The sequence below is a fragment of the Corvus cornix genome, chromosome 2 (genome assembly GCF_000738735.6).
Source record: "Corvus cornix cornix isolate S_Up_H32 chromosome 2, ASM73873v5, whole genome shotgun sequence".
Classification (NCBI taxonomy): domain Eukaryota; kingdom Metazoa; phylum Chordata; class Aves; order Passeriformes; family Corvidae; genus Corvus; species Corvus cornix.
The window spans coordinates 72459964-72484151 of NC_046333.1; positions in this window are offsets into that span (position 1 = coordinate 72459964).

Here is a 24188-nt window from a genome sequence, read left to right on the forward strand (position 1 = left end):
AAAAGAGAGCAAATGAAAACTGTTAATTGGAAATTAGCCTTCTTTCATGAAAAGTCTTTTTGTAAACTATCGTATACAATCCCATCAAAAAAACTTGAGCTGTTGACACAAAAGCATGGATCATTAAAAAAAAAAAACAGGAAGTACCTTATGACCTGAAAAAAGACAGTCTGCCTGATGACAGTGCCACTCATAATAGATGATAATGCTAAATTTATTGAAAATTTACACAGATAAGTAAAGCTGATATAATTTCTGATTTTTCAGTGGTAAGTGTATGACAAAAAAAAAAGGGAGACAGACTAAAATATTCATGGACACAAAAATCTGAATCTATCTAAGAATCCAATTAAGTGAATTGATATTTGTAAACAAAACAACCCCCCAAAAGACACCACAATTTCTTTTCTCTGCTGAAGAATTGGGAACATCCATTGCTATGAACAGGATAAACAGGATTTGTTTCCTAATTCTAAGTCAACAGAGATTTGGCATACGAACATGACAAGTAGTGTGGTGGAGGAATAATATGAGTAAAATATACTTTTCTGCTGCTGTAAGTCACTGGGAATTGCTCAAAGAAAAGGCAAGTTCTTGATGGAAAACATGCTTATCAGGGCAATAATAGAATCTGAAGATATCACTGAACTGTACATATACTTGTTAATGCAGAGACTATATGTCCCAGCCCACATATATGCATCAGGTAAATGATAAATGAATATTTATCAACAAAAATAGCACTGTAGGCAAGAGTGATGTGAAATATTTGTCTTCTGTTTGCCTCCATTGTCTTCATCATTTAAGCATTTGAGTCACTTCCAATTAAAGACCTGAAGAGGTAAATTTTAATGGAACTTATTTTATTTTCTTTTGGCCATAGCTGCTTTTAACAGTGTTCAGAGCTAAAACTAACCAGAAAGCTCCTTTCATACTATCATTCTTTACCATCCATTGAAACTTTGAGATAGAGATCACTAGGTCATGAAATCATAATCTGAAAAACATTGGAAATAACATCCACACAATTCAAAATCATGTCAGCTTTTCAGAAACATGTGCTTTCCTAATACAGAAGTTTTTTTTTTTTTTTGAAAGTTAAATGCTTTGCAAGCTTGTTTAATGAAGATATACAACATTTTATATAAAATCTTTCTAAAAGTTTATGATTAGAAGTACTTTTGAAGTAGTAAATGAACTGATTGAGTACTATGAAATATGTAATTTTGATTATCTGGAAGATTTGATCATTGCTTTGTATGAAAAGAGTTGAATAGAAAAAAAATCCATCCAAAATTACAAGTTACAATTTTGATGGATAGCCATCCTGGAAACAAACAGCCAATCCAAAATCCCACCACATCCTCGGCAGGCCTTACTTGAAATGCTGGTATACTATGTATTCAAATGGAGGAAAATATTTGATCAGATTGGTAGTATCATCTCTGATGTTCCAAAAAGAAAAAAGCAAATGAAAGGTAAAGATGGGAATTTTATTTTCATGAATCATAATGTAACAAACAGCAGTTTCCCTTTTGAAGAGCGAGAGAGAGGAAGACGGGAAATGAGCAGTTAGTAACTCTTAATGATCCACCTCCACCTATTATACTAGTACAGCTAATTTGTTCCAAACCATTCCTCACACTAACATAAAATTCTCTGTAGCAGATATTAATTTTTCCAGTATCAGAATATGTTTATTTAATACAGGAGTTCAAACCAGATGGAATTGCAAAGCTGCAGTATCATTCTGTGCAGTACAGCACCACATTGTGGTGTGGTAGAAGTGAAGCTGGAAACCAAACTGAAATATATGGAAAGAGCTCAGGGAAATGACTTGGACACAGAGACCAAACAAGGTAGTAGGTGACCTGGGAAACAGAGAAACAACTCAAACGTATGTGTGAGGAAGTTTCCCCTCATTTTTTTTACCCCTCTCCAACAGTTGGTAAAGAATATTTGGACCATCTAGTCAGAGCAGATGCCAGTAAAGCATGTAATTAATTCCATTTAGTGAAATGAAGCATACATTCATAAATAAGTTTAGATAATGTAACTTATTCACATGAAACCCTGTAGTATCAAAGTTAAAAGGTAAGATTGATTAATCAATGCTCATATTTTTATGAAATTCAAATGAACAATAGAATTTAAGAACAAATTAATTGAAGATATCAAGCATTTTTTGCTTGATATCTTTAATTCCAGACTATTAAGACATCCTGAGATTCAAGATAGGAACTTGAATTGTCCAATCACAGCAAGGCAGAAACGAAGAATCAGTTTCTTCACATAATTTCCAGTATTACCTTGAGCAAATAATGTAATATGAGGCATCAACTACTCCTTATGACATGGGGGATACACAGGACAAAACAGAAAATGAAATCACTGACTGTTACCTCCTCCTTCTCCAGCAAGACCCTTCATGATTTCTGTATATTTTTTGACTCCTGAAATTCTCACATTTTCCTGAATAGCGAGCTACAGAACAGGGGCAAGGCAATGCCAGTGATCTCATTAAATCCTCCTTTACCCAAGTCATGATAGATCAGCACAATGCCTAAATCACTTTAATTCTCCCTACTGAGATTCTGATAATAGAAAAGTATGCTCATCTGCAAATTTCCTATACAGATGAAGACACACTGTAATTGACTGTGTGACCCCTGAAAAATTATGCTATTTCCACCTCTTACTTGTGACCCTCCAAAGTATCTATAATTCTACAGAGCTGTGTCAGCATAAAATGCATGAAACTGTGTTTTTAAACTGTGACAACTTTCAGCCTTTCTTATGTGCTTTAGAGCATATTTTTTAAATGAGAATGTACTCATGTAAAGACATACTTATAGACTCAAGCTTTTGCATGTATACATACAAAAGTACGTGTACACCCCCATACAACATCCCAAATTACTTTCCTGAGAAACAGAAAGCAATTTCCTGGCAAAGTAATTTTCCTGGGAAAGTAAATTTGTCCCAATAAGAATGATTGCAGCTGAGATGTGCCAATCACTGGAAAACTCAAAGTGCTTGGAGGTAGTTCAGGAATTGATCTGAAGAAAATAGAAACATAGGTCTTTTGTTCCTAGACAACAGCCAATCATTCAGGTTCATTATCCATTTAACACTGGTGTCCAAGGCACGTTTTGAAACTCTTGGCCAGTGCTGTTCTGGAAAGCTGTTAGAAAGGGAAAAAAGCAAGAATATAAAGAACTTTTATCTTAAAAAACTAAAAAACAACCAACCTCCCCCCCACCCCCCAAAATAAAAAAACCAAACCGAAAAATCCAACCTAGAAAAACCTTTCAGAAATGGCAAAATTACATCTTACTCTATCTAAATAAAGAATAGAATAAATAGTACCAGTGAAGTCTGTAGATTCAGAAATCTATGTCTGCTTCACTGTGTTCCTGGTGAAAATCTCATTCAAGGATTTTCACTGATAACTTGAATCTCATAGGAATTGAGGGGAAAAATAAATTTTGACAGACATTTTCATGACCTGCCTAGAAGATACCAGTGCCCATCAGCCTAATTCTCAGGTCAGAAACAGTTATTGCAGAACTGCTTGGCACTGGAAAACATTTTTTCCTGAGCTTGAAGTGGTTTTGTGGGGCAATGGATGACCCTATGCTGAAAAAGGAAAATTACTAATATAACAATTATTTATGCAATAAGATCAGAATGACTCAGAGAAAACAGGCCTAGCTACCAATCCCGGATAATGTCTTATATTTAACCTGCCGAGTAGTAATAATATGCATTGAGATTTTCATGAGAAATTCAACAAAGGCATTCAACACTTTACTGGATGACAGGGGAAGAGCCCTGAGTGAGCATATATATCATGATGTGGCTCTGATTTAAAAAAAAAAAAATCAAAAACCTTCTTGCATCTTTTTACATTTGCTTAAAATTTGGATCTGAATTCTTAAACCGATCTATTAAATGTATTGAACTAAAAAGATAGAATTTAGTCCCAAAGAAGCTGACATTCATAGAATTCATCACACCCATAAAAATACAGTTTTGTAGAATCACTGTGCAGTTCAACCAGAACCAACCTACCCACTGTGTAGTAAGAAAACTGCACTTTCTTTAAATGAAGCAATAAGAAGAGCCGACAGTGCACAGAAAATGGAGAAAAATAATAAAAGGAAAAAACTGTCCCACTAGACACAAAAAAAACCAAGAAAAGAAACGGGCCTGTAGTCCCCTAGAGAAGCCTTTGGTACAAACAAAACAATATCCCTCTTGTTCAACAATGACTGTTCCCATTAATAGCTAAAGCATAACTCTACAATGGATACACCCTCAAACCTATTAAAACCACCACTTTCATAGCTATCGGCTACAAGAGCCTTGGAAGACAGATTCTTTATAACTGGAAGCTATAAATGTATTGAAAAAAAATTTAGACTTGACTTCCATCCCTAATTTTTTCTGAAAAATCCGACATCTGCTCTGATAATAGGAAATATTTAATAAAGAGATATGACTCATTACTTCCTGTACATTTTAATATTATCAATAATTTAAGAACTAAAATCCTGTATGTTCTTTAGTCATGTATTTCAAAGTAATGCAAAAATGAAGTACACTTTTATACATGTTTTCCTAGTAAGAAATTCTTAGCCTCTCTCCAAGAGCACACCTGGATGTGACTATGGAATGTGGGAACACTGATCTTTACTGGAGATTTTGTGTTTTGAAACTGTTGAGCATTTCCTCTTGAAGAGCAACCCAACACAAATATTGAAGCTTAGGTAACCTGAAAAATTCTGAATCCAAATCCTTGAATTTATTAGAGTTACAAAACATTTTTCATGCCACTTGAAGGCTGTTTATGTGCATCCCTCTAGATCAGAGCAGCAACGGCCTTCTCATTATTAGTTATACTTTAAAAACTGAGATGATCACTTCATTTCAAGATTGTTCTCATTTATTTGAGGAGTGGGGGGGGGGGGGGTGTTTTCCCTTCCAGAACTCCCTTATATAAGGAGAGATTAACCACAATCCAGAAAAGATCACAACCGTCTACATTCTGAAATCATTAAGCTGTTTCATCACAAATTTCAAGATCTGTAACTAATGATTATTTATTATACTCTGCAGAAGAATGTTTGCCAGAATTTCAAATTGCAATGAATAAAGCCCTAAAGGTCACAAGTTTAATGATGTTTGCCTACGCAGCTCGCTTTTCATCATGAGCTTGAAAGTGCCAAATAGTTTTCTGATGAATGGGAAGCCAGGCAAAAACAGCTGAAGAGGGATAAAAAACCCCAAAAGGCGACAAACAAACCACAAGCCTTAGACATGATCAGAGCTGACTCAGAATGAGATTCAAGAGCTACTGAAACATGAGTTAATAAAAGCAGCAGTACTAATGTACTTTGTGATGTACACAGGCTGAAACTGAGACCAGAGTGGGAAGAAGGGAATTAACTGAGCTCAAATGCAAGAGCCTTCTCTTTCCCTTTGGGAAAAGTATAATTTGAAAGATTAGAACAGGAGAAGAGATGAAGAGAGGAAAGCAGTAGGGAAAAACAATTTTGCCAAAAGAGTAACAAGTATGTCCCCTCTCAATAAGGATCAAGACTAACAAAAAAAATAATTCTTTCTAGTTCAGTTTAGTGCCAAGACAGTGCAAAGGCAGCATTTGAATTATGAATAACGTATGAGTAACATCAATAGCTTGAAAGTGAATTTTCTTGTCTTTTCAAAAAGCCCTCAAGAGACACCACACAGTCTTCTGTAATATTGCCCCAAATGGCAATGTGACTTGTGGACCCAGCAAATGTGCACAGCTTTTCCAGGCATATGATACATCTGGAAAAATCAGCCAAAAAATAGAGAAAATGAAAACAGATACAGGCATCCAAACAGACAGGCAACCTGTACAGACATCAAGCAGCCTAACACTTGCAACACAATGAAAAAGTAAGAAACTTCCAGTTCGAAGCATCTTCTTTAGTGTAATTCTTTTAAAAATTTCAATTACAAAAAACGTTTATGTCTACTACCATGATTAAAGTCATATCACGTCAAATTAGCAAGCAGTCATTACAAGATCCTAAAACCAGAATAATTGTCAGTAACTTTTTCTTTCAAGATGAAACAAAGTGATTTACCTGGTCAGGTAAAGTTGACTGTTCTGAGATTATAACTACTTGGACCTCTGAATTAAAATTTCCAAATTAAAGTGAATCTTTAAATAAAAATATAGAAATAAGGAGTTCACGTCTACTAATCAAAGAATCCCAGAATCCCAGAATGGTTAGGGTTGGAAAGGACTTCTGGAGATCATCTGGTCCAACCCCTCTGACAAGGCAGTCACTTAAATGACAGATATGGGGCAGAGCTGCCCAAGCCATGTGCAAGACCAGAGGTACAAGACCTGCTCACAGCACTTCCACGGCTGGACACTCACATCAGCTTGTGAGTAGAATTTTAGAATCCCATTTGCAGCGCCAGAGCCAGCAATATTAGACCCTCTTCAGGGCTCTCTTGATATACAGTCTTGAACAAAGAATTCCCCTATGAATTTCATTCCGTATTTATGCTGCCTCAAGCACATAGATCGACTCCTCCAGTACTGCTGGTTTATTCTGCATGCTGACAGCGTCACATGAGCACAGTCTTGGTTAAAAAGTCACAATTCAGAATTAAAATTTTTAAGTACAGGACACATTCTGAGCAGTGTAGAGACAGAAACATGCAGCATCTAGAGGACAGTATGTGGAGGAGGTCAGGGACCTCCTGAATTCAGGTTTAGAGGAAGAAAGATGACAAAGGATTTGCAAAAGAAAGGCAGACCGTTAGCAGTATCATCTTACCTTTGAGTGCTCACATGTACCAGGGAATTTAAAGCAGTATGCTTTACCTCCACTTTGGGAAATGAAAATACAAACCAGCACACAACGCTTGAAAAATTTCCAAGGTCTGCTAGAAGTGGTTTCCACAATGTAAATAAATAACACTCTTTCCCTGCTTCTTTTGATTCCAGGTTCTTTTTATTCCCCTTAAAACAAATTAAGAATTTGATTATTTAAGCAAATTACAACAGCAATTTTATGCAGTTCCCTTCCATCTCCAGTGAAGCATACCATGTCCAAGATTAACACAGCCTTGTGTACAATAGAACATTACAAAAATTATGTATCTTTTTTCCCTTAGTAAGACTGCTGCCACCAAGAGCAGCCTTGAATCTGCCAATTGTAATTACAACTCTAGGATTTTATTGTCAAATACATTCCCCAGATAAATTTTTCTTCCTTTTCAATGATTCTTACTGATGGGCTGAGCATGAAGTCATCTCTTTTAAAAGCTGGAACATATGGGGTAATGCAGACTCTCTTGCCTTTTTACAGGCTATACAAAGCCTTTTTGCAAATGTATTTTTATTTTTAGTGCTTGTTTCTTATCTGTATGGCTTATTTTATATGAATCTGCACTGCTTTGCAGCAAATCAGATTCAAGTATATAATTTGTGAGCTACATACAAAGGCAGCAGTAAGAGCATTAATCTGTTCTTTTCAGCACACTAGGTCTCAAGAAACTCCTACAATCCAGCATTAACAAGCTATTTATTTCATTTACCTACTTAATGACTGAAAAAAAAATTGAAAATGATGATTGCTTGTTTGTTAATAAAAGGGTGCTGTGGTTAACCACCGGAAAAACTATTAAGCATCATAAAATTGTCCTTGGAATTTGACACTTTTAATATCTCATCTGATGTGACATACTAGCAATGGAATGCAAATAGATCAATAAAGGTTTCACCTAACACCCAATTAGATAATTTCATGTATTTGGGGAATAAAAGTTAACTTGAAAAGATAGAAATCTAAATATTAAAACATTTCAGATTATTGAACAGTGAAAGGTGACATGAATTGAGTTTTGCTATTTTATAATCATAATTTAGCTGCCTTGTAAAAATGCAGACCTATGTATTTTTTGTATGTATTGCCTCTCTTTTTGTTCACTTAGGAAACTTGCAGATCCTTGAAGGTCCTTGCTAGACTAACAATTATCTTCATAAAAATGGAAAACAAAAGAAAGATTTTTTGATAGATTTTGATATTTTCCTTGTTCTTTGTATTGGGAGCCCTGAAGAAGACACTATACTGAGGAGCTGCTGACCTTGAAGGGTTCGTGTCTTCTCTACTCGTACTCTGGGCTGGAGCAGGCTGTATGCAGCATGAGTAGCCACTGCGGGGAACCTGCTGGCCTGCCCAATGCCAGCCTGTGCTGCAACAGTAGGTGGTAGGGCAGAGGGAACATCCCAGCCTGTCAGGAAACTGATAGCTGAACAGTGTCCCGATATAGCCTGTAACTTTTCATATGCTTGGGAACAGAAGAGTACATGCAGATCAAGGGGTGCAGCGAAGTGATTCTGACTGGCAGGCTGCTGCAACTTGAGGAGTCAGTGATCCACATCACAGCTGACCTGACACCTGTGCTGTGCTAGGCTGCCTGTCCAGTGTGGCTTCAGGATGTGTGGTGTTGCACACCTTGGCTGCAGGACAAACTCAGCCAGCTCATCATGACAGAAGAGCCTGCAGGCAGCTCCCCCTTACTGCTGCAGTTACACCACCTGTATGACCTCACCTTTAACCAGAAGTGCAGTAAGAAGCCTTCTTGAGAACATCCTTGATGAACAGAGATGTTTGCTTGTAAGAAATTAATATATATATATATAGGTAAAAGGACCGGAAGGGAGGAACCTCTCTCCTTGGACAGGATCTCTGCAGCCTGACATGGATATCAATCCATGGTCTCTCTGATGATGCATGAATAGGAGGTTCCCAGCATTTGAAGGGACACCAGATTTATTCCAATAATCTTCTTGAGAGGGCAGGCTAATAAAAAGAAAGTAAGTTGGCCCTGTATTATTAAAAAGGCTATTTTGTTAAGCTATTTGTGGGCCCATCTCTCTCTCTGTCACCGTACCTCAGTGTCTGAGGCTTAGAACTTCGATACAATGTCTTTTGCAAGGCTCCCAATAAAAAAAAAAGGAAAACATCAAAATCTAAAAAATTTTATAAGAACTGTGCCAGCAGATCACTACAGGTAGATTACATTCCTGACTATGGATGTCACTATATTCCCCCCTGATTTCATCCTGCCCAAAAATCTTGGCTAACTTTTGACTACTCAATTCTCAGCTGGTGAACTCTGCAATTAGCATTAGAAGCTTAGTCCAGCAAAGAATGAGGGCTGAATCTAGAATATAAACTTACTGTCACAGCAATCTGGAATATCTGACATTAAGGTATTGGGGACCAAAGTGGGATGCCCAGGTAAGAATTAGGTTTTTAAATAAGTAAGTCAGAATAGCATCAGTGCTGGTAGGTGGCCAGTTGTAACCTAATTTAGCTGTAGGAAATGCTCAGGAAAGTGAGAGCTCTCATCCCTCTCCTAGGCTTGGTCTCCATGTTTTGTAATACCTACAGACACTTCACCACGTAAAAGCATCAGCGCTGAACTTGCTGTTTTGCAGGTAGCCAGGCCTAGGGCCTGCCTTTCTGCTCAGCAGAGAATTCGTTTCTTCCTTTCCATATAAAGCCACAGGAGGGTGTAGAGTAAGTGAACAAATAGATTTTGCCCAAAATCTTGGGTTTGTGCATGAGATTGGAGCCATACTGCTGGACGGCCTTCAGATTCAGATGTTGCAGAGACAAAAACCTTTATAAATGTGACTATGGATGTAAGAAAACTCTAAGGTTTTCAGTATTCTGCACAATTTTGAACATTAAAATTCTGGACTTCAATAAAATGAAAGCATCTAAAACTCAATTTAAAAACCCAGATCCTGTCACAGATTTAAACATAAACTTATAGAAAGAAAAGACCAGATGTGTTGAAAGTACTTTAGTAGTTTACCTGTAATTATCAAGGTATCCCTGTGTGATGACAGATCCTGAGAAGCTCCTGTTCTCCCATCTTTTATGTGTTGATTAGACTGAAAATAGAAATCTTATGAAGTCTACATGCACAGTTTCCTATAGGTAAACAGTAAGGCCTGTGATTATGCTCACGGATTTCTCTGAGGAAGCTGACATACTAAAAACTGCAAAGCTAATTCATGGCAATAGATATTACAATTTAGAGATGAAACATCAATATAACTTCGAATACAGGCAGATTTTTGGACTTTATGAAGTTTATACACTGCCAATCTACTGAACGGGTTTATGTTCTCTGTAAGCACTTCACTTCATGGCCCTCAATTTTTACACAGTACTCTGGAAAAAATATCAGTACATATATCTCAGGACCCTCATGAATAGTATGTAAGAGATGAAGACATAACCATAAAATTACTTTTGGCACTACCCATACTGTCACCCTGGCCTCTCAGTTAGGGTTTATTAGGAGTTTTTTTCCACCTTTGAGGTATGAGTGCATTTTTACAAGGTGTGAAAAAATAAGCAGACATCAAATCTTCCCTTTGCATTGCTTGAGCAACATCCAAGCCCTTGTAAAAGAACTGAAGATTCTGTATGGAAGATGCTACAGAAGTGAAAAACAATTCTTGAAGTGATGAAAACTTCATTTAGTAACCATTGAAGCTTGTTACAATTTCGAGTCCAGAAACCCTTGTAAAGTAGCATGCAGTATTTTCAAAATATTTGCATTACATATATCAACTTTATTCTGGTGTAAGACTAGCTTTTAGAAGAAAGAGAAAAACTCCACTTATTGTTGGCAAAAAAAAAAAAAAAAATTCTTTTATTTGCTTTATCTATTTCAGATAAAAGTTGGTTTCTAGACAGTTACATAATTCAGCAAACATTTCAGCCTATATGCCTTTGCTCATGTGAATAGTGTCGGTACTGACTTTATTACTAAAAGAAGCAAAAGATTGTGGAAACAGAAAAAATCCCTGTGTGACTGTGGAAAGAGAGGGACTGAACACAAGAAGGTTTAGGTCTTCCACAAAGTCCTTCCTTAGCAGAACAGCCAGGCATAAATATAGATAGGACTGAAAATTTTAATTCAATATATAATATTGAATTATATTCTCATCTCTGACTAGATTAGGATTTACATCAATTTTTATTGATATAAACAAAAAGATAATATAAAATGGTCAGATTCCCAATCAGTTATAACAAAATACTAAACTTGAATTAAAACATACACTGTAGAAATATTAGATACACATAGAACAGCTGATATAATAGAACAACAATGTAATATAAAATAATACCTAAATAATTCAATGATTGTAATGTTCCTTTGAGAAAATAAACAGATTAACCAATAAGTACATTTCTAGTCTCCAGCAAAACCAATTCAGAACATGAAACATTATTTTCATTCTTTGCTGTTCTTCTGTATAAGCTTCCTTTACAAAATGGGCCTAGCATTTATTCCTTGGCCAAACTAAAACAAGAGTGAATTTGAATTATAGATGGCAAAAGGAGGATTGCATGATATTCAGAAATGCAACTCAGGGAAGTCCTTTTTTTTAACAATTCTTTATGATTTATTTTATCAATTGCACATATTGATTGCAAAGCATCTCTTAAGCATATGTATGGCCATACAAGGTATGATTCTATTGGTCTCAAATCACGTTGTTAGAATTGCATCAGAAAATTCTATTACTTGTTATAACATTTATTGTTACCAATCTGTCTTAATCTTACTCTTTATTACAAGCAAAAAGTAATTGTAGCTTATGACTCTACATTAACAGAAATGTCCCACCTGTAATTTAATTTCTGAACAAGGTCAGTATAACCTTTCACATTTAGTTTCTATGTTGTCAACAATGCAATTTGTTTATGCTACGGAAGCTGCCCAAGTTTTCATTGCTTACATTTCTGCACAGTTAAGACTCTTGAACATAATCAGCCCTTCCTTATTCCAAGCTTCAATGGATCCTAATTCTTTAAAATAATCTTCTAAAGAGTACAAATATTTCACCATTTATTTGCACCAGTGCCAGAATTACAGGCTACAGTATATTTCAAACTAGTAAGAGGGTCCCTCCTCAAAAAAACCTCATGGTAGGAGATGAAATATTAAGATAAAAGAAAAACAACAACAGCAGTGGAAATGATAAGGGGTATGGCTCCATGAATTGCATTTATCTTGGGGATTTAAAGGAGACCCACAATTTATAGCTGAGTGCAATTCAAGACAAAAGATTAAAGAAACAGAAGCTTTTTTAATGGGGCTTTGGCATTGTGATAAAGTCAGGAAAGTGACAGGCAGAGTATGTGAGGTGTTGAATAGCAAGAATGAGTCGTTGGGGGCAAGATGATGAAGCCCAACTCAAAATCATGAGAGGAAGGAGGCAGTGTAACAGGCTGAAGTAACAGGAGAGAAGTTGAACACCTGCAACAGTCTTTCAAAGACGTCATAGTCTCTTCTCAATTAAAATTATCTTCATTAGGTATAAAGAAAAAGCTTTAAAAACAAATATCAAGCCAGAGACTTTTTTCAATATGTTCATACGTCCTGGGTTGCAGTGTATTCTATTACCATCCTCATGAGCTGTTGAAACCAGGTGGGGCAGTGTTTCCCTGCCTCCTCCCTCTGGACTATCTTCTGCTAATGAGCCCATCAAAGCTTGGCCTCATGACTCATCATCCCATTGTGAGATGCTCCACCCCCAGGGAAGAACCAAGCATCCCATCCTGGATATAATCTGAGATTCCGAACACCACAGACACCTTTCCACTGGATTCCCAGAGGACAGGAGCTACATAACCACCACTGGACCTTCTGAGGAAGAGCAGCCCCTTCTACGGGATCACTGCTTCGACAGAACACATCCACCACTTCAGGAGGACTGCAGCCACCATCTTATGGGACTGCTACCACCACCCTGACTGACAGGGGTTCAGGTTGTATCCTGACTCTGTCAGTTTGAACCAGTGGTTTCTGCCTTGATTTTAATTTCCCTATTAAATTGTTATTCTGACTTGGTGTCTCCCACTAGTTTGTTTTCAAACTAGTACATAATAATAAGAATTATATTAATTGCTTGCCTTAAAATGTGAGAATAGTACCAATAGAACAAAAGTGAAAGTAGAGCATCACTGGAGTGAAAAAAGAAAAAGGTAACTTAGAAAAAGCCAGTCCCATTTACCTACTGCAGTCTGAAAAAATATTTTTTTAACAATTCAGCGCTTTGTCTCACTACATATCTCCACTCCTTCATTTTGGAGACTGTCTTGGGGCGACCTTATGATGTGTATCCCATATCGCTGCCCTATGCCCAGAAATTAATTCTTGTGCCTTTCTATGCCTCTAAACTGAGCCTGAGAGGGGGAAGAAAAACCAGCAAATTTTTCAAAGCAGTCTGCAGCTTGTTCAAGGTCACACAGAGATAGCGACTTTTTTTTTCCCAGCTGTGGCAGGGAAGCGAGGAAGCACCCGGCTTGCTGTTTCCCGAGTCAGTTTTTGGCCAGTTGTTCAGTTTCTTTTTCTCCGGAGAGAGACTGAGAGTTGAATTTTTTTTTCCTTCCCTGGAATTTCGGATTTTCTCCCTTTTCCACTGGACTGCTCAATATTAGAACACATCAGGAGGACTTTCCACTGAGCACAGAGGGCCTGGCCCTGGGCCAAGTCCCAGCTCCGAGGAGACCAAAGGGAGGACTCTAACACTTTCCCAGGTTTTTTTCTCCACAGCAAGAGATTTTATTATTTAGCATTATTTTCATTTTCCTGTGTGTTTGTTAAATAAATAGTTTTTATCTCTTTCACTTTCCTTTGAGGAAAATTTATTTTTCCCGAACCTGGTGGGGGAGGGGTGGTGACCTGCCTTCTCTCAGAGGATATATTTCTAAATTTGGCCAAACCAGTACGGAGACACTCTGCTTTTACCCAAGAAGTTTTTCAAAAGCCAGGGAGCAGTATCGATGTTTCTAAACGCACAGGCAAGAAAACTATTAAAAGTGGTTTTGAAGGGAAGAAACTATGCAATCACTGCAAAGAGAAGAGACTCCTTCAGCTATATACTTCAGAGGCTTTCATCATGCTAATAGTTCCTTAACCACATGTTTGAATTCAGGTATCTTTCTGAAATGCCTTAGCATTAGGCAAGAAAAGTAACAAGGATTGCCCGTTTCTACACTTTTAAAAGTGCATGTAGGATTTCAACACTTGTGGGAGAAAAACTTTTCTGAGGAATCTGGCTAAACTACTCTAAAATAGTTTTTATTTTTAGCAGTAGTTTACAGTGTATATCAAATTAGATATGTTCAAGTAGCCCTTCTATGTTGCCTTTATTTCTTAAGTAATATAAGAACATGCTGTCTAAAGTCAGAAAGGGAATAATTCCTTCCACAGAACCACAGAGAAAACTGAATTTTCCTTCACAGATTCACAGCAAAAATTTGAAAATGAAAGTTTATGACAATAAGAATATTATTCTGTTTCTGAGCACGACACTTATTTACAAATAAAAATTAAGGGAAAAAATAATGAAACAACTGCAAATGCTGCAATATCATGATAAAAAAAGAATTTCCATAAAATCCTATCACAGCTCTAGCAAAAATTTAAAAAAAAAGTGAAAGTAACAGACTATTTTTTTACTTTTCTATTAAGTACACAGTAGATATTAAACAGATAATTCATAATAAACTTAATAGCTAGTCTCAGGAAAGTGGGAAAATAAAACAGCAGGAAATAGGAAATTATGCATGAAATAATATTATCTAAGCCTCCTAGCGCATCTGGATTTTATACTTGGATTGTATAGTATACTGTAGTAGATATTGTGGGCCCCTGGGCAATTTGCACTGGACCTAACTATGCCTCATCAACTATCATAAGGATGTAAATTTTACCTCTTGTCTATTTATTTTTTCCCACTACTTAGCAAGGGAATAAGCATTGAAGCTGAGTGTGGTATTGCAACAATGTTGCAAAATGCCACTGAAATACTTTGTTTCTAAAACAACCAGGGTGCCTGCCAGCTTCATTGTCGCTGCTCCTGTTGTGTATGTGAATCCGAGCACTACACCATGCCTTGTCCAGATGAGCTCATCTACCCTGCACCTCCTTCACACTGTGAGGGATCCGTGTAGGGTTCAGGCTTGAATGATTGCTCCATCCTTAATTTTGTATGTGGGGTGTTGACCTTGGCTGACTGCCCAACACCAGCTCAGCCATTTGCTCACTCTCTGTCTTAGACAGGACTAGGAGGACATAGGTTTCCTCCCAGTCATTCTCAGACCTTAACCTTTATAGGGTTGTTCCCCTTCCTCACTCTTGTCTGGGAAATGCCAATGCATTCAGGCATTGGAGACTTCTTGGTTATCCGCTTTAAACAGCACCAATCTCTCTTCTTAAATTTCATCACTTATTTTAATCTTCCAGTCTAACTTCTCCCCTCTCCCCACCACCACTGCCATTCTCCCCTTGCTCTCCCCCCAGTTCTTGTTCTTTCTACTTAATTCTTCACATTCAAAAGATACATGAAAAGGCTTACATCAAGGGATGTTGTCAATTATATATTTACATCTAGGAACAGGGTTTGGTGATTGTTGCAAAAACATGTCATTCAAGTGCAGCCTCATTTCTTACATAAAAACAACCCAACAATTTAAGTACCATTTGTTCACTTAGTCCTTTCTGTGTTTAAGACTCTCCTTTTCAAAGCAGCCTTCAATATTTCTTGTCTATTATTAAAAATTACTTTTTCGAAATTTGGTTCGGCTTTAGACTTCAAAGGTTTACTGCCGCAGATGTCATGTGTCAAAGTTTTTTTGACAGCACCTAAAAACTACTCTTTGCAAGTCTTTTCTCCTGAAAAAATCAGCTTTATAAATGCCACTCCATACAGGAAATATTGGAAGATTACCACTGTTCTAGTCTCTCTCAGTTTGTTAATCATATTTTGCAACAGAGCCAAGTGTGTTCCAAGTTAATGATGTCTTTCATTTTATCCTGTAAGCAGGACAAGACACCATTTAAAGTCATGGATGAGCAAGTGAATTCCACAAATTCCAGTATCTGTATAGCACTAAAAAATCCTGAACTTGTAAGTTATACATGGGTGCCCAGTACCTCAGAATTAGAGACTCTGAAGTATAAGAGAGCTATGCTGCACTCATGTGCACATTAGAAATCAAGGCTAGCAAAATTGCCTGTTGAATTTTCAAAGGACGTGTGTCAAAATCAGTGGTCTTAAAATTGGTACCGATGCCTTCCCATATTAATAAAGGCCACTGTTATAAACCCTGCCAATCTACAAAGACCTAGGTCTGATTATTTCTGTATTGAAGAACTTAACAAAGCCTGAAAATTTACAGAAAACATTGCTAACTCTTCAGTGTCTCAGTGTTTGGATTATACAAACTAATTTCTCTATTTTTATTTCTGGACACAACAGTGTACTTAAGGATGTATGGAAATAGAAAGTTTTTACTGATGAAAATATGTTTTCCTATTTAAAAACATATGTAGTACTTTTTAAAGCATGAAAATAAATGTCAACAGCTATAAAACAGAAATACAAAGAAAAGAACAAATTTAAGAAGCAGCTTCCATTGACCAGCATATCTGCAGATAAAGCTAGAGGGTGGATAAGGAGTGGATAATTTTAAAAGTTTGGATCAGGTCTTCTAGCTCCCTGTACCTTCTCAAGTCCCTTGCTATTGAATAGGCACTCCAAAAGCTTCTTGTCAGTCAACACTGTAATAAACACTATTTTACAGACAACCTTTTCTGTAGGCATTTGTTAAACTGTTCTCTTCTAGAGTAGCTTTAGGCACTGCTATAGTCAGGGATATTTCCTCTTTAATACCTGGAGTACCAAAGAAGTAGGTACAGAATTTATCCAATACTATAATAAAGTTCTTAGTCATCTCTATTTTATCATTTGGAAATAAATATCAGTAGGAAGTATCAGTTACCCCATTAATACCTGAAAAATGGTGTTGATAGATAAATGGCTCAAGCATTTAGTTGTCCACATATACTATGGCATCTCAAGGCTACAAAGTTGCTAGCAAACTATGCTGTGATGTCTTCAAATTATTAAAATCTTTTCTTCTTCCACAAAAATGAGCCTTACTTTAAGGTATCCTAAATTATCTTCAGAGGTGGGAGGGTAGAGGAGTGTGGATGTGATCCAGACTACCCTCTGCCTGTCTACTGTGTGTAGCACACTGTCAAACTTTCAAAAGAGAAAAATAAAATAATAAAATAAACATATTTATGCATTCAGCCTTTCATATTTCCCTGAGTAAGGACTTGTCAAATACATGAGGCAAAATACCTATAAACATCAGCAAAGAAATGTTTCCTCTAGTTCACAAATTTATGGATTCCACAGGACACGTTCACAGAGAATGCTTTTGGTTCAAGGAATATTATGCACTATTTTATTGTCCATATCTTATTTTTGAAAGGGTGAGCAGTTGGAACTAAATATGTGGTGTGGGGTGGCAGTAGTGGGATTTGTTGAGTAAAAAAAAAACCTCAGCATTATTCCTAGGTTTTGAAAAATCAAGACATCTTATTGAGTCCTGATTTTTTTTCCTCTGGCACATCTTGATATGCCACCTAGAGCATTTCCGAATGTTCAGTTTGTTTTGACCTATGCCCAAAGTGAATGAATTTGTCATTTATCAGTTTTCCATTAATTCCCAGACCATTGTGATTACCAACATAAGAGCATAGTTTAGCTTTAAAGGCTATGTAGACTTCAAAGAGGAATGGCAGTCTAGAGGTGAAAATGCTGATTCTGTGCAATTACAGTAACACTTTGCTATGGACAGCTGAAAATATTAACATCGTGTTGCGAGCATATGCTGGGGGATCAGAGGTTCATTGGCAAATAAGTTAGAGATGACAGCCAGCTTTGAGAAAACAAACATGTTTTCTCTAATAGGAGAATGATCCTATGACTGCCAGCGTATCAGAAACAAGTAGGAATATGAAGAGAGGAGAGGAAGAAAAAATAAAATTAAATCAAGCTAGGACAATCATTTCAGCAGAAATAACTCCAAACGAAAATTCTAGGAAAACCCAAAGCAATCCTGTCTTGCTGTTACCTCTAATGTCAGCATTTGTATTAAATGAGAACTTTTTTTTACAGAAAGAGCACTAAAAAACAGATATAAGAACCTTATTAGTGCCAGCATTCAGATCTTTACCAGAGAGATTACATCATGTAAAAGGCTGAATCCCTGACTTGAAGTTAGCTTAGTATATAGTCCAGTATCTTTAGTTAATGGTTAAAAACATTACCTCTTCTGTTTAAATACAACTTTAAAAGAATCTTCTCCTTTTAGAAAGCATATGCATAAACTCTCAATCAGCCATTTTCATTTTGATTCCTAAGAAGGTTGGACAATGAAATCTAGCATGTGGATTCTCCCAAGAAAAAAAGATACTTTTGTGTAATTTCTCACATTGCAGTACTGCTGTATCTGAGACCACAGCAACACAAAGCAATTGTAGGGGACACAAGAAATAGATAAATAATGCAAATATCATGCACAAGATTTGCAAAGGTTAAAATAAATATAACCTATGACAGCATTTAAAACTTCAAATCCATTTCTAACAAAGCAGATCCACCTGTCTATTTCTTGCATTCTCTCAGAATGATTACGTGCCTGTTCATCAAACAAAAAGAATTTCTAAGAGGTTCAATAGTTGGTCAGTTCAGTAGATCAGTAATAAGATTTTATATATTCTGTGTCAACAGCTTGTACTTTGCTCCCTCCTTCCTCCCTTGTTAAGTAAGCCTTCCTGAAAAATCAGTATATGAAAATCCTCTGATGTCTGCAGATTAGTCACAGTTAATTTTTACATCCATGTAGCACTATTACTTTTGTTTAAGATGAAAGCTTATCTTAACTTGTGCTATTCACTCACTGCATTTTGCCCTCTCTAGTTAAGAAATGTAAGTCACGCAGGATGCAGTTTTAAGAGTAGTTCTGCTCAGTCTTTGTACAAATAGCAACTCCACATTTAGAGACACAGTTATTAGCAATTTTGCCCAACTTCCTCCTAGGCTATAGTTAGGCAAAATTAATGAATTCTGTCTTGTTCAAATTAGTTCTTTAAGTTAAAGACTTGGGGGAAAAGCTAAGGTTAAGGGCAATGCACATTGCACTTTGTTATACACAGAACAAGCAGCTTTCCTATTCCTGTCTCTGGCGCTTTGGGCAAGATTCACCACATTCCACATTAAACAAAACAATGGATTGCTGTTCATGTCCTTCAGGTTTCCTGTTGCTAATTAGGGTTTTAAACAACCTTTTAGAAGCATAAATGGATCAAATTTATAACAAAGTGTCCTGAAGGCACAAATAGATTTAATTCCTTTCCTGCTGGTAATCTCTCTCTGTCCTACATATTCCGTAGAACAACTCACTTCATTCTGATGACTACTTCACCTCAAAGGTCTGACCCTCACTGGGGTGTCACTGGGCTAGACATTTACTTACAGCACCACTAGGTTCCCTGCAGTTTTTGGCTTATAAATCTTTGTCCTCCAGCTATGCATTTCTTCCTCCCACCTCTGTATTACAGAAAGCAATCATTCAGCACTGTCTAAAAACAAACAGAAAAAAAATTACAAGATTCACACAAAACAAAGTCATTCTAATATTCCCCTGGGAAACATCACATCTTTTGTTAACTTTGCTATCTCTCCTCCTCTCTTACAGCATCCAAGTATGTCTGGGATGACATAACCAGGTTTATTGGCATCTTTCTCAAGAAATCAGTTGCAAAAATCATAGATTCATAGAATGATTTGGCTTGGAAAAAATCTTAAATATCAACCAGTTACGATGCCTTAGGATTTTAGATTTTATATTTTTCATATCCTGTAATTCTTTAGTGTGTAATTCTAAACTCCATATAGCCTGTTAGCTACTGTTCTCCCATTTTGATCAGACAAAACAAACCCTCTCTGGGCCGGATACTCAAGGACACCTTACTGTCTCAGGCCCCAATATATGTAAACAAAGTGAGTTAGAGGGGGAACAAACCTGGGGTAATGACTTCATTACCTGAAGCTGTAATTGGAGGATTAATCCATGATATGCAAACGGACCAAACTTATAAAAGTATGAAAACCGATGACCCCGTCGTCCATTTTGGGTGTAGCCCCTGGGGCTTTGACTGCCCAAAGTATACCTGAAAGCCTTTCAAAAAATACCTGCTTTTATCCTCTTAATTTTGTCTAGCCTCTGTTTTTAGGTAGCCCCAACAAGGCATCAATTACAATGCCCCCACCATTTAGAGGGACATCTTCCATGAGACCAGTTTGCTCAGACCCCCGTTCACCTTGGTCTTGAACACTTCCAGGGGTGGGACATCCACAAGTTCTCTGGGCAACCTGTGTCTGTGCTTCACCACATTGACAGTAACAAGTTTCTTCCTAACATCTAATTTATCTATGCTCTTTCAGTTTAAAGCCATTCCCCCATGTTCTGTCACTACACACCATTGTTAAAAGTCCCTCTCCAGATTTCTTGTAGATCCCCTTTATGCACTGGAAGGTGCTATAATTTCTCCCATGAACCTTCTCTTCTCCAGGCTGAACAGCCACATCTCTTTCAGCCCTTCTGTAAAACAGAGGTGCTCCAGCCCTCTGGTCTCTTCCTGGCCCTCCTGTGGACTCTATCCAACAGATCCATGTCCTTCTTATGTTGGGTACCCCAGAGCTGGACACAGCACTCCAAGATGTGTTCCAGGGAAGCAGAGGAGAATTCTCTCCCTCGCCCTGCTTACCACACTTCTTTTGATGCAACCCAGGATTCCGTTGGCTTTCTGTGATGAAAGTGCATATTACTGACTCGTGTTGAACTACTTGTTAATGAAAAAATTACACAGAATAATTTAATCAGATGTTAAACCAGGAAATATAATACCTCACCATGATATTCTGTAGAAGGAAATGAAATATTTATTCATCACTTGATAACTTCTTGGAAAATTATTTTATGTGGCTGAGATACCCTTATACATTACCAAACCAGCCACTTAAGTTCTCAAAAGAAGCTCAGAATGCTGGAATATATCATGACTCACTTAGGTACTCTCTAAAAGTACCTCTCGTTTTCCACTGATTCAACTTGCAAGAACAAAGAAACCCTGTAGATCCTAATCACACAATGACCTCCCTTTGTAAATGCAGAAATTTATTAACAGAGATTTGAAATATTTGCCTGCATCATTGAGCGCTATGTCTCCAAGCAGAAGACCTTTGTTACACAAAAGCCAAGACAGAGTTTCTGGATATAACTACTTAAGAGTTTAAAATCAGGAAGGAGAGAAACACTGATAACTATGTTGCTTAAAAGCAAATACCAAAAAAAAAAAAAAAAAAGCCAGGCATTTTATGGTACTTGTAAAACCTTCTTGTTAGACATTTCCAAATATTCACTGTCCCCCTCACTTATCTCTCCCCCTGAAAATTATGCAGAGGAAAGCCAGCTGCATGACTTGTGCTTCTTAGGCTGACCTATTTCCCAGGGAGAGATGCAGGTATCACAAACTCAAAACCTTCATGAAGAACTGAACCTCTACAATCTGATTGTTTGCTTTTCACTATATAGTGAAAGGTGCACAGAAATGGTTGCTAGATGCAGCACTCTCACCACTTTAAGGAGCTGTGCTCCCTGCTGATTTAAGAGGACACATCAAGCATGCTAACCTCAGGTCTTTGGGATGACAACAGAGAGGAGTTGTGGTCTCCTCAAGCAGATACTATCCCTCACTAGCTGAGAGCCTTCAGTCCTTCGGCCAAAGGTACAAGTCTAGAGTTCTTCCACCTTTATAAAAATAAAGGTTGCAAGATATGCAGATATGGATATACACAAAACAATTTAAAGGGGGTGAAAACCTCTTTATTCAGCTATAAACCTGACTTTTAATTAAACAAGAACAGTACCATACGGTTTTAGATATAAGCAAACCTAATTCCTACCAGGCCTCATTAAATATTAGTTCCAGTGTAGTTTTAGCGTCTTAAAAAAATTATTTTCGTAATCTTTTACTAAGATATTTTGCTTGATGTTTTCACTTCTGCCCTGTTTGAGATGAAACAGCAGTACTTTCTCTCCTTTGGATTTGTGTTCTCCCACTAAATGAGAGCATACATGTGGCTCTGTGCCTGCAGCTGGGAGAGATTGGATTCTATAGCCATCCAGATCCCTGTGGTCCAATGTTCTGTCTTCTTGTTACTGCACATATCATTAGCTCAACTGCAACGAAAGCTTACAAATGAATATTGGTAAATATGTTGCTCACTGGGCAAAACAAAAACCCTGAAGACTAGTATATATAACCAGGACAAGGATTTTTGCCTTGAAATCCAAGAGTATCAACATTATTTCACAAGACTCTTTTCAACATTGTGTCTTAAAATATACTTATCTTGGAAGGGTTCCTAAGGGATAGGGAGATGAGGAGTTTCTTGGTTTCAGGTGTCCTCTACTCAGCAATGGATCTAACTCGGATATAGCCTGAAGGCAGATAATCGAGTCAAGATGTTACCTTAAATGACTTTCAGAAAATGTTATCAACTGGCAAGAAATCTGTGAAGCTCATAGTTTACCATTCCCTTGCCTGTTATAAACACTTCAGGCTTGGAACTGAACGTGGTAACAAAAGTCCACTAAGCAGGTTTCCTTAAAAATAAGGATTACATAGTCTTGCTGCATGAATATGGCAAACACTTTATTTATTCCTCCACTTTTGATATTTTTTACTTATTTTATTCAATATATACATGTTTTCAGATGCACACCTTTATCTCCTGTTCCAGCTCTCCAAAACCTCAAAACATTAGTTTCTGGTAACATAAAATGTTTTACACAGGCACCAGGGACACCTGGCATAACAAGGCAGTGATTTAAAATAAAGTCTGCCAAAATGGGAACAAAAATTGCAGAAAATCTCAAAATAAGCATTCTCAGGAGAGCACTGAGCTCTGTGAGTTGAAATTTAAGTCTAACAGAGGTCAAAAATAAAGCAAATTTGTTATGCTCGATTATCATAGGTCCCTTATTGCAGTCTACCATGTAGAGCATGTCTGGTCTTGGCTGTGATTAAGTATGCTATTGAATCCAGAAAGACAAAACTCTAGAATACTCTGTGTTGCTTTGCTGTTATGAGTCTCACATTTACAACTGCTCAAAATGCTCTAAATTCACCTTAGAAAAAGCACCATCTGGCTATTACTGGCTGCAAATTACCAGCTGTGAAACATTACTATATTAAGAATGTCAGCCAAAACAACAGCTGACCTTTTGTGCAATAGAAATGCTGTGTATAAGCCTTGCAACATTTTGATCTGATTTTCAACTCACAAACAAAACTTATGCTAATTTTGCCTTTTCACAGAAGGGTGTATTTTCTTCAGTATTTTAAGGATAAAAAAAATACCAAAGACTGATTTTTTAAAAGGTTTAACTCTGATGTTTTCTCTTCATCACTGAAATTAACGGAGGATTTGTCTGGATTTGTCTTCATCATAGATATGAAGACAGATACTGTATTGCAATTTAGAGTTTTTTTCAATATTCATTCCTCTATATTGCCTTTCTTTCCAGAGAACTTTATAATTTATCTTTCATCAAGACTTATAAATGCTCCTGATTCTTCTTTTTTTTTTTTTTTTTTTTTTTTAATGAAACTAGTATTTGTATGAGGTGGAAATAATTTTGGGGAGAACAAAATATTTTGAATTGTTAATCTTATTGATTTGAAGAGGTAGGGTGTGTTGTTTTTTGCTTGTTTTCTCCATTCCTTCACTGGCTATTTCATGTAAGTATAAATAAAAAACTTTGGGGGAAAAGTCTTGTAAATCTAATGACTTCTAATGGCAGGAAGAACTGGTATACATGAAAGCTTCCTTTTATTTTTTTTTTCCCCAGGTTATATTAACTGGTCCAACAGAAGATAAAATCTTTCCCTTCAAATTTCGCCACAATATATCCAAGACCTTGACAAAAGCAGCGTTAATGACATAAATGCAAGAAAAAATGTGTTACTGTGCAATAGCTTAGCAGAATAGCAGACACTAAACCCTTGAAAATTTGTCACGATGGAGAGGATATGAATAGTTGTTTAGGATGCTTTGAAAATACTTTTGCTTTTATCAGGCTGTTTATCAACTATAAGATTAATTCTGCCAAGTATTGTTCTTCTTAGGCAGAGTATATTATGAAAAATAGATG